This window comes from Ceratotherium simum, chromosome 16, assembly GCF_057802395.1.
Source record: "Ceratotherium simum simum isolate JZ-2026a chromosome 16, ASM5780239v1, whole genome shotgun sequence".
Taxonomy (NCBI): domain Eukaryota; kingdom Metazoa; phylum Chordata; class Mammalia; order Perissodactyla; family Rhinocerotidae; genus Ceratotherium; species Ceratotherium simum.
In genome coordinates, this window is record NC_141915.1 from 20,583,454 (window position 1) to 20,599,840 (window position 16,387).

General features: G+C 49.9%; 1 protein-coding gene across 1 annotated transcript in view; it reads left to right on the top strand.

Moving 5' to 3' along the window:
• Positions 1–7,761: 7,761 nt before the first annotated feature.
• The window catches only part of RAB11FIP4 (RAB11 family interacting protein 4), a 79,611-nt gene continuing 70,985 nt past the window's right edge, over positions 7,762–16,387 (top strand). Inside the window, exon 1 of the mRNA XM_087440770.1 lies at positions 7,762–7,818. The gene's annotated coding sequence lies outside the window, so the exon portion shown is untranslated. The remainder of the gene's footprint in view (positions 7,819–16,387) is intronic.

Genomic DNA, 16,387 nt, shown 5'->3' on the forward strand with positions numbered 1-16,387 from the left:
CCGGCCCCAGGAGAAGGATTTAAAAAAAAAGCCAAACAGTATTTCTTTCACGATCTCTGTCCCAAGGGGGCCCCCTCCCCTGGCCTCACATCACAAAGAGAGTTTCTTTTGGAGATTTTTCTGTTCACATCTGCTGCACGGTTCTGGGATTTGGGCTACCTGAGTCTAGGTGGGAAAATACGTGAAGAAAAACTACATCAAGAGACTTAGCACCACCATATTCATCTTTGAGATTTTCTGTTGTGGTGGTTGTTGCTTTTTACTGCATGTTTTAATTTTCCTCCCAAGTTGCCTGCTACTATTTACTTTTCAGAGTCCTCGTATAGCTGCTTTATATATTCTGTCCGGAGTGTTAGTTATAATCAGTGGAAGAAATAGAGTGTAGTGTAATCACTCCATCTTAACCCAGACCAGAAGCCTTCCTTAGTTTTTGATCTTGGCGTCTAATTTAAAAACTCGAAGTCTCTCTATAAGCTGTGTCTGGGATGCTAGTTGGGGACCTCTGCTTTAACAACACAACGTTTGAAATTACACTTTTTCCTTTAAATATTTGAATTCTTAAGCAAAGGTTCTCTGTATCCAGTTTTTCTAGGTGAAAAGAGAGCAGATTACAAATTTATTCTTTCTCTGGTCAGAGCAAGCCCCCAAACTTGGGATAATGATAATAGTGATTATAATTATGTTAGTAGAAATAATGATAACTAGTGGTAAAGAGCATGAACTCTGGAGCGAGGCTGCCCGTGTTCACATTCCAACTCTGCCTCTTACTAGCTGTGTGACCTTTACCCTGAATGACTCAGCCTCTCTGAGCCTCAGTTTCCTCACCTGTTCAATGGGAATAATCATAGTATCTACTTCTGAGGTGGTTGTGGGGATTCAATGAATTCATATGTATAGAGTGCTTAGAGGGGCCTGGCACAAAGGAAGAGGCACCGAGCATTGTCTTGACTAATAATATAATGGCTAGCATGTGTTAGGCACTTCACCTGCAGACTGAGCCAGCTTATCTCCCTCGTTCAGATAAGCAGCTGAGACCTCAGAGAGGCAAATGGCTTGCTGGAGTCCATGTGGCTTGCAGATCTCGAAATTAGGGAGGCATGGGTGGCTGGGCACAGGCTCAGGGAGGACTGGCTGGTATAATCAGAGGGCAGCGGCAGTGAAGCTCTGAACATCGTCTGGTCTGAGCCAGAAGAGATGTGACCCAGGGGAGTGAGGGGGGAAAAATCAGCCTGAAGAGAAAGGCAACAGGAATAGAAGGGGAAGCCTGGTAATTGGCCCAGACAAGGAGAGGTCAATATTTTACTGCTGGTGAAACAGCCAGCTTCCCTGGCAGCCAGCTCAGCGGCTGCTCCCGCAGGCCTGCCAGGCCCAGTGTGCCCGTCTCTCCCTGCCTGGGAGCCCCGCGGAGCCCCCAGGGCGGCCCAGCCAGGTGTGGTGTGTGCACCCCTGGGTGGGTCCCTGCGCCTGTGGCCCCGGTTCACCACGAAGCCCACGTGTTGGGAGTTCTTTGCTGAGCTCGCTGTGTGGCCTTGAGCAAGACCCTCCCCTCCCTGGGACTGGGCTTACCTGTCTAGAAAATGAAGGGCTGGGTCAGCTGAATGCACTGCTGGGGTGCACTGGCAAAAGGTTATCTAGTGTCCAGGAAGGTGGCGACTCTGGGTGATCAAGGTGAGGGGTTCCAGCCACAGGGGGTAAAGCTTCCTTGATACCCGGGGACAGGACATTAATACAGCAGCACTGCGGGGCAGATACCTGGTGAGAGTTCGCCTCTGCAGGAAGGCAGTTAGGTGCAGAGGTTGATGCTCTGGTCACTGGGACCTGGGGTCAAGGAAGAGTGGCCTCTCTGAGCCTCAGTTTCCTCACCTGTAAAGTGGGAGACTCTAGTAGTAGCTACTGTTGAGGTTGTGGTGAGGATTAGATGAGACTAATCAGAGTTTACCACCACGTTGTAGCTTATGGAAAGCCCTCTGTGAACCCAGCAAGGATTATTAATACTTCTCTACATAAACTATGCTATTGTTTGTTTAAAAAATCATTGAGCCCATAGTTATGGTATTTATGGATGTAATTGGTATTTACTGTTATAATAATTTTACAGTGGTCCTGCCTGTGCTCTGAAGGGCTCTGCAGCAGTTTACATGGCGAGACACACCCACTATTTTCGGGGACCTCTGCTCTTTGAAGAGCCCTATGGAAGTCGCCTGGGCCACAGCTCAGGGGTGTTCCAGGGACTTTGCAGTGGCCCTCAGGACCCCCTCTATCTGCCTGTCCTCAAACAACCCACCCCTCTGCTCCAGGCTGCCTTTCCCCGGAGGCAGGGGGCTGGACGGCCTGGCCCCACCAGTGTCTCCCAGCCCCGGGAGTTATGGCCTCCATGGATCAGAGAATCTGAACCCACAGCCTGCTGCCTCTTAGGTGGATTTGAGGTTGGCATCAGCTATTCAACCCTCAGTGGCGACTCTGCCCTTGACTTGCATCAGAGATAATGAAGGCATAGCCCCCGCCTCTGGAGAGGATTGTAGGGTTGAGTGTGAGGAGGCTGGGGGGTACCGGGTGCCCCAGCTCGTCCCTGCATTCATAGAATCCCCATAATGCCGGTGACGAAAGACCAGGAAGTGAGGAAGCGGGATGCCAGCTGGGGTGGTGGGTGGGTTCCCACAGCTCTGCAGGTGGCACCTGGGCGTCGCTGTTCTCAGAAGCCACGTCATTGCCTGGCAGTGTCAGAGGCTGCCTTGGCAGGGGGAGGGGGCAGCTGCAATGCTGAGGAGGCTCCAGCCGGGGCAGGAGCTGGCAGAAAGCCACCTTCCTCCTTCACTGGAATTCCTCGGGCCTTTCCCCTGGGCCGGCTAGGTACCAGGCTCAGGGGAGTCACGGAGAGACGATGCACAGCCTCCACCCACCCTGCACCCTGAGTCTCACATCCGAGTGGAGAAGCAGGCTCAGCTGGAATAGAGGTACACACCCAGAGCCGCCAAGCTCAGGGAGGGAGCAGAGATGCTCGTGGCAGGGTCTCCCCTCACTCACTACTCATCTTCCAAAACCAGCTGAGCTGCAGCCCCTGCTGCAGCTGCCAGGCTGGAAAAGTGTCCTGTGAGCCTGCAGGAAACATGGTTCTTACGAATAGATGAATCCCCCAGCATGGCTTGGGCTTCGAGCATGTGGGGGTGGTGCGGGCTGGAGGGTGTCTGCCATGGCGTATTGACAATGACAGCAGTGACGTAATCCCTTTCCCCCATGCTGTGCTCTACAGTTCCCAAAGTGCTTTCATATCCCCCATCTGCAACGCAGCCCAAAGGAGTCTGGGAAAGAGCTCAGCCTGGCCCGCCTGTGCTGTAGGTACTGATGGTGATTGCTGGGGGAGGCGCAAGCACCTGACAACGAGCGTGTGAGAGTGTGTGCACGTGTGTATGCATGACCGTGCACACGTGTGTCCGTGTGATCGTGTGTGTGGTCAGCCATCAGCCCCCAGTGGAGTGCCCAGCGTGTAGGAAGTGCCCGGTGGTCACTTGTTGAATGAATGAGTGAATGAATGCATGAATGCGTGCTTGCATTGTGTTGTGAAGGGGCTGCCACTAGATTACAGACTGGTTTAGAAGCAGGCTTCTGGGAGAAATATCAGGAAGCTGAATTTCGGGTGTTGGAAATTTCAGGGGAAAAAATGGCTCCAATTAATTAGAAAAGATAGTCCTTACAAAATTGGCCATTGCCAAAAACTAGCAAAAGATACCCAGAGATCGCAAGTTGAAGTTGCTCTGATTGAAGACTGAATTAAGACATCTTTACAGAGAACAATTTGGCAACTGTAATCAAAAGCCTTAAAAACTCAGATGTTTTGTATTCATTTATTCAGCAAATATTTATGAAGCTTCTACTATATGCCAGTCGTGATGCGAGCTACCGGGTATACAGTAGTGATCAAAACAGACATGATCTTTACCCTCAGATTGCTTACTTTCTAGAGGGGAAGATACAAATTAATAAAATTATCACATAAACATGTAGTTACACATTGCAACAAATGGTTTGAAGGGAAAGTATAGGGTGCTACAAGACAGAGTAACAGCGGGGTGGGCCCTACTTAGATGGGAATGGTCAGGACAGGCTTGTCTAGGGGGAGAAACGTTTAATAGAGGTACAAACAGAGACCTGAAGGATTAATAGATGTTGCCAAATGATGAATGGGGAAGACAAGCATTTGAGATATAGAGAACAGCATGTGCAAAGGCCCTGAGGCAGAAAAAACCTTGGTTTGCTTGAGGAGCTCACTGATGGCTAGTGTGGCTGGAATGCAGTGAGTGACAGAAACAGTGGGAGGAGTAGGGCTGGGGGGGCCAGATCATATAGGGCCTTGTCGGCCACATTACAGAGTTTGGATTTTATCCTAAGTGTAGTGGACAGTCCCTGGAAAGTTTTAAGCAGGGGAGTGGTGACGTGATCCACTTAGAGTGGAGGATCAATTGGAGGGGGCTGGCGGTGGAATAGAGTAGATGAATTGGGAGACTTGGATAGGCAGGGAGGGAGATGATGATGGCTGTGACCAGGCGGGATCCCAGCGGTGATGTAAAAAAGAGGATAACTTTGGGGTACGGTATTTGGGTGTGGATTGGATGTGGGGGAGAGGGAGCAGTCCCAGTGATGCTGAAGAACCGAGCAGTGGGCAGAAAGTGGGGATGGATGTGGTCAGGGAGTGGGGCATTTGAGTGAGTGATATTGGAGGAGGGACAAGCAACGTGATGCCTGGGTCCTCAGTGAGGACAAGGGACTCAGTGGCTGAGGTGGGGTGTGGGAGAAAGGTTACTGGCAGCCAGGAAGTCAAGCATCTGAGAGGCTGGGGAGTCGACTGGTCATCCACACAGCTGTAGAAACCCCCAAAGATGAGTCGTAATAGTAAAAATTTGTAAATAACCAAAATATCCAACTGTTAGGAGTGGTTAAGTACATTATGGTATATCTACTGGGCAGAATATTTTATAACCACTAAAAGTGTGTGTGGTACCCACTGGGCAGTGTGTTTCTTTTTTTTTTTTTTTTTGTGAGGAAGATCAGCCCTGAGCTAACATCCACACTAATCCTCCTCTTTTTGCTGAGGAAGACCGGCTCTGAGCTAACATCTATTGCCAATCCTCCTTTTTTTTCCCCCAAAGCCCCAGTAGATAGTTGTACGTCATAGTTGCACATCCTTCTAGTTGCAGTGTGTTTCTGATATACTGTTAAGTGGGGGAGAATCTTCCCACCATCAGGAGTGGCTGACTCCTTTGGGCTAAACTTTATTTACTAATTTATTATTTTAACACTTTTTATTGAAGTATAAAGTGTGAATAGAACAGAAGAGTGCACTGGCCACAAGCAGACAGCTCAGTGAGTTTTCACCACGTAGCCAGCCCCCAGATCAAGAGATAGAAACACCTCTGGTATCCTCCTCTCCTACAAAGTTCTGAAAATGCAGCCACAATCTTGACCATAATTGGTTTTCCCTTAAATCTTATTTGATTTGTAATTTAAACTTTTTTTTTTTTTGAGGAAGATTGGCCCTGAGCTAACATCTGCTGCCAATCTTCCTCCCTTTTTTCCTTTTTTTCTCCCCAAAGCCCCAGTAGCTCGTTGTATGTCATAGTTGTACATCCTTCTAGTTGCTGTATGTGGGACGCTGCCTCAGCATGGCTTGCTGAGTGGTGCGTCGGTCTGCACCTGGGATCCAAACTGGCGAACCCCGGGCTGCCGAAGCGGAACATGAGAATGTAACCGCTATGCCACCGGGCCAGCCCCTGATTTGTAATTTTAAATTTTTAAATAATGTTTATAAATGTGACATAGTTATTTCCTCCTTGTAGACAAAGGGAAATTTGACCAAGAGTCTCTCAGAACTACAAAATACAAAAAAAAAAAGTGGTTAAAATGATGTGTTTTAAAGAAAAGTGGGAAAGGGTGGGGTTTTGATTCATTCTCTTTTCTAGAGTCTCTGCAATGAGTGTGTATTATTTTGGAAAGAAACCACTAAGTTAAAATCAGAGCGTTCGCTTTCCACGTGCCGGTCTTTGTGGGAAGGGCTTGGGGACAAAGCTCGGCCAGAACAAACCCGTGTTCTGAGCCCTGCGGTGTTGGTTTTGCTTCTCCTCACTCGTGCTGTCTGGCGACCTCAGGAGAATAAAGTGGCCCCACCGCTGTCTGGGGCTGACCCCAGGGTGAGCGGGGAGAGGGCTAGGAGGGGACCGCTGGCGCTCCCTTGGCTCAGCTGACGAGCCCTCCCTCCATCCCAGCTCCTTGAACCCCTGGGTCGTCTCTGGGGGCCTCACACCTGTCCCTCCTTCCTTCCACAGGTGGAAAAACTTGTGAAATATTTGGATCCCAACCACCTGGGGAGAATCAACTTCAAGGACTTTTGCAGAGGGGTGTTCGCCATGAAAGGTGAGGTCTTCTCGGCGAGGGGGTTCCAGGGGCTCTCGGGATCCTGTCCAGCTGGGGAGGCTGGCATGACTTGGGTTTCAGCTCTGATTCCTCCCTGTGGGGGTCCCAGGAGCCCAGGATGGGTTCCAGAAGTGGGCTCTGTCCCCGGCTCTCCATGCGGGCTGAGGGGGAGAGTCTTGGGCTCCCACAGCTGCCCGAGCCGTGGAGGGGCTGTGGGCGTCTCTGAACCTCTGCCCTGGAGTCCCACAGCTGGTCACCTCATCTCCTTCCCTCCTTTCTAAGCTTCCTTCATGTGTTTCCTACCCCCACTCCTGTAAACTCCCCCTAATTCCTTCCTCCTCCCTGTCCTCCCTTTAAGGGGGCAACGTAAAATCCCTCTCTGTTTCCCCAATCAAAGGCCAGTGGTGAGAGACCCCCAGGAGTCAGAGTGTGACCACCCTTACTCACCACTAAACTGTTTGTCTGGAGAGAGTGGCGTAGGTCCCCCCTTGGCTGTGAAGAGGACGGTTTCCTTCTAGGCATCCGAGGTGCTGCCTGTTACCTGTGAAGGAAGCCATGTTTCCTGCCGGTGTGGGTCAGGTCAGGGTGAACCCTCTCTGTGAGGTCCCTCAGAGTTTTGGGAGGCTGGGAAGGAAGCAGGAATTACTGCTCTGGAAGCGAGGGGTGAAGGGAAGTGAGCTGAGAGGTTGGGGGGCGGCCCAGAGCAGGCACCCAGTGAAGGTTTGTGAATGGAGTTGTTGGACTCTCTAGGGCCTCCACTCACAACGCCCGTCGTGGGCCCGTGCAGGCACTTTGCAGTTTGAGCTCCTTTACCCGATGTGATATGGGGGCGTTTGCTCAGGGACCGAGGAGGGAGGCCTCCTGTGTTACTGAGTCCGCGGGAGGTGGAGCCATCCCGAGGGTGGCCCTATCCTAGGTGTTCTGGCATTTGCAGAGCTGCGGAGGCCTCAGCCTCAGGGCTATGTGTGCATTTGGAGTCCCTGTGAGCCAGGCAGGGAGTATTGTCTTCTATCCCTCACTCCAGGAAGGCCTCCTTGATTCCCTTGGCCCCCAGCCTGCCCTGGGCGTTTAGGAGTGTCTCTTCTGTGTGCTCCCTGTTGGAGACAGTCTCAGTGGAAGAAAGTCTGGAGGGCAAGGACCTGTGTCAGCTCCCTCCGCAGAGCCCTGGACCAGCCTCTCCATAGCCTGTGTGCTCCATCCTGCCTTTGAATGGTCGGCCACCCGCCTCCCGCAGCTCTTCCTCCCCAAGGCCCGTTTATCAGAAGCAAAGCTGCCGTGCTGGGCTGAGGCTCTGACCGTCCACTGTCTGTCTGTCTGTCCACAGGGTGTGAGGAGCTGCTAAAGGACGTGCTGTCCGTGGAGAGTGCAGGGACGCTGCCCTGCGCACCGGAGATCCCAGACTGTGAGGAGCAGGTAGGAGGGGTCGGCTTCTGGCACCTCCTTGCTCAGCAGGGATGGGGGTGCCTCCTGTGGCCCACCCTGCCCTTTGGGTCTTCCTGCCTTTGCTTCCCTATTTTAGTGTCTGGGAGGCCCCAGAGCCTCCCTCCGAGGACGCTTTGGCTTCAAAGTCAAGAAACAGTTCTTGGAACTGGAGCAATGAAGCCCCTTGAGAAGCCACAACAGAGTGCAGGAGCTGGGGGTCCTCACAGGGCATCTTTATTCCCCCTTTATGGTACCGAGGAGAAACTGAGCCCAGAGAGGGAAAGTGACAGGCTTGAGGTCAACAGCAGGCAAGACTATAATTTTTTTTCCTCCTATGCCATAACCCACTGAGCCAACAGGTCCCAGTATGTTTTTTTCCAAAATAACAGCAACCAGTTCTCCAATTTTCCAATTCTCCAACATCATCCGGGTGTCCAGCAATTCAATTCAATTTTGACACTAACCACCCAGAGTTAGTACAGACCCCAGGGTGAAGGCTCAGTCCCGTAAGACTGCCCACACTTGGGGGCAGCCGCAAATGGGGTGCCCAGGCTACCTGCACTTCTGCCAGGCCGACTACCAATGTGGGGGTTCCCACAACCCCCCCTTAGGTTCAATAATTCACTAGAACAACTCATAGAACTCAGGAAAACACTATATTTACGATCGATTCAAAGATTTTATTTATTTATTTTTGCCCCAAAGCCCCAGTACATAGTTGTCTGTCATAGCTGCACATCCTTCTAGTTGCTGTATGTGGGACGCGGCCTCAGCATGGCTGGAGGAGTGGTGCCTCGGTGCACACCCGGGATCCGAACCCGGGCCGCCGGCAGCGGAGCTCACGCACTTAACCGCTAAGCCACGGGGCCGGCCCACGATCGATTTATTATAAAGGATACAACTCAGGAACAGCCCATTGGGGAAGCTGCATAGAGCAAAGTTGGGGGGGGAGGCACAGAGATTCCGTGTCCTCTCAGGCGCACCACCTCCCAGCGCAGCAGTGTGCTTCCAGCCTGGAAGCTCTCAGTCTCTTTGTTCAAGAGTTTTTATAACCCAATCTCCAGCCCCTCTCACTTCCTGGAGGTGAGGGTGGGTGGGGCTGGAAGTTCTCACTTGCTGCTGGTTTTTCCGGTGACCAGCCCCATCCTGAGACTCTCTAGGGTCCCTACCCTGAGTCGCCTCATTAGCATGAATTCAGGTGTGTCTGGAAGGGGTCCTGTGATTAACAAAAGGCACTCCCATCCCTCAGGAAGTTCCAGGGATTTTAGGAGCTCTGGTACCAGGAAGTGGGCCAAAGACCACAGTCCCCATGGCTCTGCTTTACCATTATCATCGCCTAATCGTTTATTATAGAACTTGGAACTATTTTTCCAAACACTTGCAGCTTCAGCCTACAGAGAAACGCAGTTTAAGATACCCCTTGACCGTCTCTAAGGTCCCTTCTGGCCGAGACGCCCTAGAGCTGGAAGACGGTTATCTTGGTTTCTCCTCCAGAGCTCCTCCTCCGCCTCCGGTTGGTGCCTCATCTGGACCCAAAACATGAGAATCTTCTATAGCCGAAGGAGGCTCAGGACCCTGGAGGTCGCTTTGGCCAATGGCGCACCTCTTGGGATCCAGCTGGGAGGTGGGGTCAGGGTTGGGACTGGGTGAGGGGGCGTCTGTACAGAGGGCCATAGTGCCAGTGGCTGCCCAGCAGAATGCTGTTGGAGAAGGCCAAGGCTCAGAGGTGGCAGAGACCAAAGCCAGCCCCAGTGTGGGGCCAGGGCTCCCAGGTAGGGTCAGGTGGCTGAACTTCAGGATGCTGTGCCCAAAACGAGGGCCCTCAGGGGCGAGTGAAGAGAACCAGGCTCCAGGCAGGCACAGAGGCCAGCAGGAGGGCTCCAGGCCTGCCTTAACCAGCTGCGGATGTGGGGTGTATGTGCATTTGGGGCCAACTAACGGGACCAGGACCAGGGCAGACGACCCCGAATAGGGGGCGAACACTGAGTGTCCCCAGAATTTTTTGGAGTGGACCCCTCATGGATTGCTGTACGGAAAGCAAGGTGAGGAGGTGGGGTCATTCAGAACTGGGTCCATACCCCAATTTGGCCACTGACTAGCCATGCAAACAGGGGCAAGTTACTCCAACCCCTCTGAGCCTCAGTTTCCTCAGCTGTAAAATAGAGCTCGCCATGGCCGTCTAGAGGACTTGTGAAATTTCGGTGAGAAATTTCAGTGAGAAAACAGACAGCTAATCCACCAGAACTCCCTCCTTCCTGGTGCTATGTTTCGGAAATTAGTATGAGAAAGTGGTGCTGAAGTTGTAGTTTCCATCTTTTGTTTCACCCTTGGATACTGGTGTTTCAAAATTATGTCAGAATTAAGGCCGGCCGGTGAGGAGCTGGAGGGCAGAGCGGGGCCGTGGCCGGGGCTTCCCCACAGCAGTACCCGGGCAGGGTCTTGTTCCTGCAGCCACGGGCTGCTCTCGTGGCCCCCACACTGTGCCATCCACGCTGGGGGTGGAGAGAAGGTGAGAAACAGGGGCAGAAGAGTGGGCCTCCAAGAGGGTGATCTTTTTAAAGCAATCTTGTTTTTCCAGAATACAGAATCTGGACGTTCTAGAAAAGCAGAGAGATCACGGCAGTGGAATCTCAGCAACCCCAGTGCTCTCCTCATTCTCTCTCGCTCGGGACTTTGCACGTATGGGTTTTTATTGCTTTTGGTTTAAGCCGCTCCTGGGTCAACTCTTTTCTGCTCTCTGCGTACGTCTGGCCCTTACAGGTGGCTCTGTCGGCCGGAGCCGGGCAAGACGGCCACTGATGGTGGACACAGTGCTCACTTGTTCGTGAGCACCCGGTTGCCCTGGGCTCTGTTCCTCACCACAGGCCCCGGAGTGCTGGAAGGGGGTAAGGGGGGCGGTTCTAAGGCCAGCCTGCTGGGGTGCAGGGTTCCTGGCCCCTGTGATGTGAATGAATCCTCTTCCCAGCTGAGGGTCCTGTAATGTGCAGCTCTGGGCTCCACTTGGCTAAAGGCCTGGAGGGGTGCAGCCTCGGTGGGGGTAGCTGAGGGGGCCAGCCGGGGGCAGGTCCTAATCTTGTAGGCCAGGGCCTCAGTGCCCTGCTGTGTCCCAGCTGTCCCCTAGGGGTCACTTTGAGACCAACCAACCCAGCAGAGCCTGGATCACTATGCGGGCTTCCCAGGTGCCACTGGGGACAAAAATCTGAGTGGTTTGGAGACCACGCAGGGATGGCATACGACGGGACAGCAGAAGCACACCCCCCCCTCCTCCCTGCAGGGTGGGGCAGGGACCTCTGACGTCACCACTTGATGAGGGTCTGGTTAAAACAGTGAAATGCTTTAGTGTTGGCTGATGGTAAACAGCTGTGATGGGGCATCCTGAGAGCACCCCACCCTGCTCACCCTCTCCCAGGCCCCGTGAGCCCCCCACCATTGGGCTACAGAGCAGGGGCTCTGGGCCTGCTGTCCAAACTTGCAGGCTGATGTGAGTCCATCCGGGGTAGGTGGCACTACACCACACCAGTTCTAGAACTTACTGGATGTCACCCTGCCTGTGTCCTCAGAGCCTGGGTTCCCTGGCCACAAAAAACCTCGTTGAGGGCTTGGTAAACCCACTGTTGGGCAAGTTTCCCAGGGGGATTTGAGTTTGGTCAGAGGGCAGGATGCTGGGTGTCCCCTGTGTCCATGGATGGGCGTCCCTAGGCTGAGGTCTCACAGAACGTGCTGGGAGCCCTACCTGAGGCTGGCCTCTCAACAGGCTGCCCACTGGCCTCCGTTTTTTGCAGCCTCCAATCCATATGGTGTAGGAGTCTCCACGGGGAGGGGACAGGGGCAGGTGTGGAGAGCCCCACCCTCGGGCCTCAAAGGCAAGGGGCAGTGAGATGAAAGTTGACTCCACACGCCCTTAAGGACCTGGGCCCTGGGTCATTCCCCCACAGGGCTGATTAATAGGGGAGCCATAAACCGAATAAGGCGTCTAGCCGTATGCTCCTTCTACGTAACTGCCGTCTCAGCGATGGTGACACCACCCAGCCAGCCCCCAAACCAGAAAGTCATCCTCGATGCCCCCACATGCGGTAGGCCTGAGTCCTCTGGGCCCCCCTCACCCCCTCATCCCTCCACCACTGCTGCCTACCGGCTCTCCTCATCGTCCCCAGCCTTTCTTTTTCCAGACCCGCATCCAACAGTTGCCTCAGGATCTTCCTAAGGAGCTACTCCGACTATGTCACCCCGTTCTGTGGCCCCTCATCACCAATGATAAAAGCCGTCATCGGCTTCTACCTGCTTCTTCAGCCTCATCTCGCTCCACGGCAAATCTCACACCCTGAAATTAGGGACACCTGACTGCTCCTGGTTTTCTGAAAAGGCCATGTTCTCTCCTGCCTCTCAGATTTTGCACAAGTGGTCTTTCTCCTGGGATGTCCTCCCACCCACTGTCTCTAGGCTAACTTCTGCTCATCATTTAAGACTTACATAGGTACCACCTCCTCCAGGAAGCCTTCCCTAGTTCCCTCTGCCCCAACCTGCCCCCAGTCTGGAGGAGGATCTGCACTGAGCTTCCTTGGGGCCCCATGCCCTCTATCACTGCTTTAACCTCACCCTCCAGGAGAGTTCCCAGATGTTCCCAGCACAGTGACACCATTTTTGCTTCATGGCAGGGCTTAAGCTGAGCTCATCTCCTTCACACGCCGCAGAGCGCCCATAGCGAACATCCTTATCCATGTTCCACAGAGCGCTTCTCTAAGTATTTTAGGATTAGATATCTAGAAATGGAATTGCTGTATCAAAGGGTATGAAATTTTATTTTTTAATGGATGTGTCCAAATTTTTCTTCCAAAAAGACTGTACCAATTGTATCATCCAACAGTATGTGAGAGTGCCCATTTCCTCCCCATTTGTCTACCCTGGAGGTTCTCCGTCTACCTACAGGTCTCCCCTCCACTCCTCTCCCCTCCCTTCTCCTACTCACCAATCTGATGGACGAAAACTCACTCTCACTGTTGTTGTGTTGCCATGTACTAGTGAAGTAGACCATCTTTCCTGATGTTCACTGGCCCTTTGAATTTCTTCTTTTGTGAATTGCCTATTCATGTTCTTTGCCCATTTTCCATTGGGTTGTTTATCTTTCCCTTATTGATTTGTAAGAAATCTATATTCTCCCTATCAATCTTTATGCATTTTGCTTATATTTTAATCTTGTTTTTGGTGTCTTTTATTGTATAGAATTTTTAAATTCTGGTGTAATCATTATCAATCTTTTTATGCCATTTACATTTTATTATTTTGTGCCTTGCTTACCTTAAAGGCTATATACATATACTCCTTTTTTTTTTTAATACTTTTAGACAAAAAGTGTTTATGCTTAGCTCTGGGATCCACCTGGGGCATATTTTTGGTTTTGGTGAGGGTAATATCTGGTATTATTATTTTCCAAATGTTGCCAGCTGTTCAAGTTCCTGCTGCTGAATAGTCCCTCTTTCCCCGCTCATTTGAAATTTCACCCCTTTATGGTACGCATACTTTCCTTATAAACACAGGCCTCTTTCTGGACTCTGGTCTGTTATATTGATCTATTTTTCTGCCTATTTCTAAGCCAAAACCATAATGTCAGTTATTCTTGCGTTATATGTTGATATCTGATAGAGAAAGCCTCCCTCATCATTCTTTATTAAAAATTTTTTTTGTTATTCTTACATATTTTCTCTTCCAGAATAGTCTTTTTTTGTCAAATTCTATTAAAAATCCTGCTAGAGATTTTCTTTGAAATTTGTACATAGTTGCAGGGAATTAGTTTCTTTACAACATTCCTCTCATCTGGGAACATAGTATATGTCTTCATTTATTCTGGCCTTCTTTTATGCCCTTCAGGAAAGATTTGATTTTCTCAAATAGGTTCTGCACCATTTCTTTGTAGGGTGACTTTCTTTTAGAGCTTCTACTGCTGTGATGTGTAAAGGATCTTTTTGCCATTATATTTTCTAATTCATTATGGCTACCATATAGGACAGCTTTTCATTTTTGGTGTTGGTCTTGTCATAACAACCTTACTAAACTCCCTTATTAGTTCTAATAGTTCACTTACATATTATTTTCCAACATGCTGAATCTATATAACAATGTAGCCATATTATTTTTCTACCTAAATCTAAATGGCTATATAATATTTCATCACATGAAGACAACCAAATTTATTTACCAGTTCCTTATTGTTGGGCATATGTATATTTTAACTTAATTTCAGGGCTTAACAAAAGCAGAGTAATAATCATTCTTGTAGCTAAATCATTCTCCACAGCAGCAGTCATTGTTTTAGAGTAAGTCAGAGGTTGGCAAATTATAGTCCCCATGGGGCAAATCTAGCAGCCTGTTTCTGTAAGTAAAGTTTTATTGGAACACAGCCACGCCCATCCGCTCACCTCTTGTCTATGGCTGTTTTCACACTGCAACAGAGTTGAGTGACTGCCACAGCATTGTATGGCCCGCAAAGCCTCAAATATTTACTATCTGCCCTTTACAGGGAAAGTTTCCCAACCTTTGGGATAAATTCTGATAGGTGGAAACTGTTTTATGAAAAGGATGCCAATCTTAAAATCTCTAATACATCTGCCAAATTCGTTTGCAGAAGATTTGTCTCAATAACTCTCCCATCAAGATTGTGTCAGATTCCTACTACCCTTTTGATACTGCGTGTTACTGATTTCTCAAATCTTTCAAATTTGAGAGGCTAAAATTAGGATTGCTCTTTTGAATTAAAATATGGTTGAGCTTCTTGAATTACATTTATCAGTCACTGGGAGTTTTTTCTTCGTGAGTTGCCTGTCCACGTTCTTCACCCTGGTTTCTATGGATGTATTCATAGTCATCGATTTATAAGAACTAAAAATATAACTTTGGACATACATTACAAACATTTTTTCAGCTTACCATTTATTTTTAACCATTTATGACAGCAAATTAAAGAATCTTATAGCCAACTCATCAATCTCTTCCGTGATGGCTTCGGCCTTTGGTGTAATGCTTAGAAAGGCTTTCCAACCTGAGATTGTGAAACTATCCTATTTTTCTATTTTACGTATTCAGTTTTTACGTTTACAGCTTTGATCCATGGAATGAATTCTGATGTCTGCAGTGTGATAGGGATCCAATTTTCCTTTTTTCCTCTCAGCCCCTCTTACCTTCCCTCCTGCCCGCCTCACCTCACAGGAACCAGAAGGTCTTTGCAAGGTTATGCTTAAGCAGTCTCCTGATGGCAAAGCAAATGGGGTTTGCTCGGAACCCAGATTTCAGCCTGAGCCCAGACTGGCTCTTCTGCTCATATTCAGAAGGAGTTTTGCCAAACCCCAGTTTTGCCAGAACAGTTATTAAAAATCTGCCCCGTGCTTCTCTCTAGAGCTGGCCTGGGAGCGCTTACAGCCTGAAGGTCCAAGTCCACTGTTGCTTCATTTCATCCATCCTGAAGCAAGCGTTTCTAAAACCGCTGGTGACAGTGGCACTTTTAAACTCTAAAAATACTTCTTCTGACAAACAGCGCTCTGATTCAGCTGTGCCGGTGGAGGTGTGGGTGGTGGCGCCGTGCTTGTGCTGGCCTGGCCAGGCGGGAGGGTGTTTCACAGCTCAGGGAGGAGCCTTGCTTGATCGTTTCTGCTTATAGATGGCCCCAGGATTTTTGTTGTGTTCCAACACCTCCCTCCTCCAAAATGAAAGAATAATTTACTTACCCCAAGCCTCAGAATTTCTGTAAGAAGAAAAAGATCTTCAATTCCTATCTTTGGGAGGTAACTGAACTCTGATGAAACCAAAGGTGGCTGGGATAGAAGCAGAGCAGATGTTGAAGCCCCTTGTGTTAGTTCCCTCACCCTGGTCTGCGCTGCGCCGTCTGTCCCCCGCCTCCTGCCCCTGAGCATCCCTTGTGCTCCAGCTCCTGCCTGACCCGACTCTGATGCTCAAGGTCACACATATCTTTAGAACTTAGCCTCGCTGAGTAGGAGCTTGAACAAACTTTAGTGAGTGGCCACTTACATCCTATCCTTTTAAAGCCAAGCAGAAGGAAAAAGTTTTGGTTTTATTACCCTGTAGGACATTCACCAATTTCATATCTAACTTTGCAGTCTTACTTCTGCCTTCTTTCTTTCCTGGATGTTCATTCATCCTTTGATCTCTCCCTTTCTCCTTTGAAGCAGCTATCCCAACCTGCTGGTCCCTCATTAGTGAGTTAAGTACATTTTCGACACAGATAACTGTGGGAAAGCACACATACACACACAATCACATAAGGACAGTTGTTTGGTCATGCGTACAGTCACATCAGGACAGATGTTGATTGTCAGAACAGCACAGTCTAAACTAGTGGTTCTCAACCCTGGCTGCACGTTGGAATCATGTAGATGCTTTCAGAAGATACTGGAGCCTGGGTCCCACCCCCTGAGATTCTAATTTGATTGGTCCACTCACCTATTTTGTAAAGCTCCCCGGATAATTCTTTTTTTTTTTTTTTTTTTTTTTAAAGATTTTATTTATTCAGTTTTTTCCCCCCAAAGCCCCAGTAGATAGTTGTATGTCATAG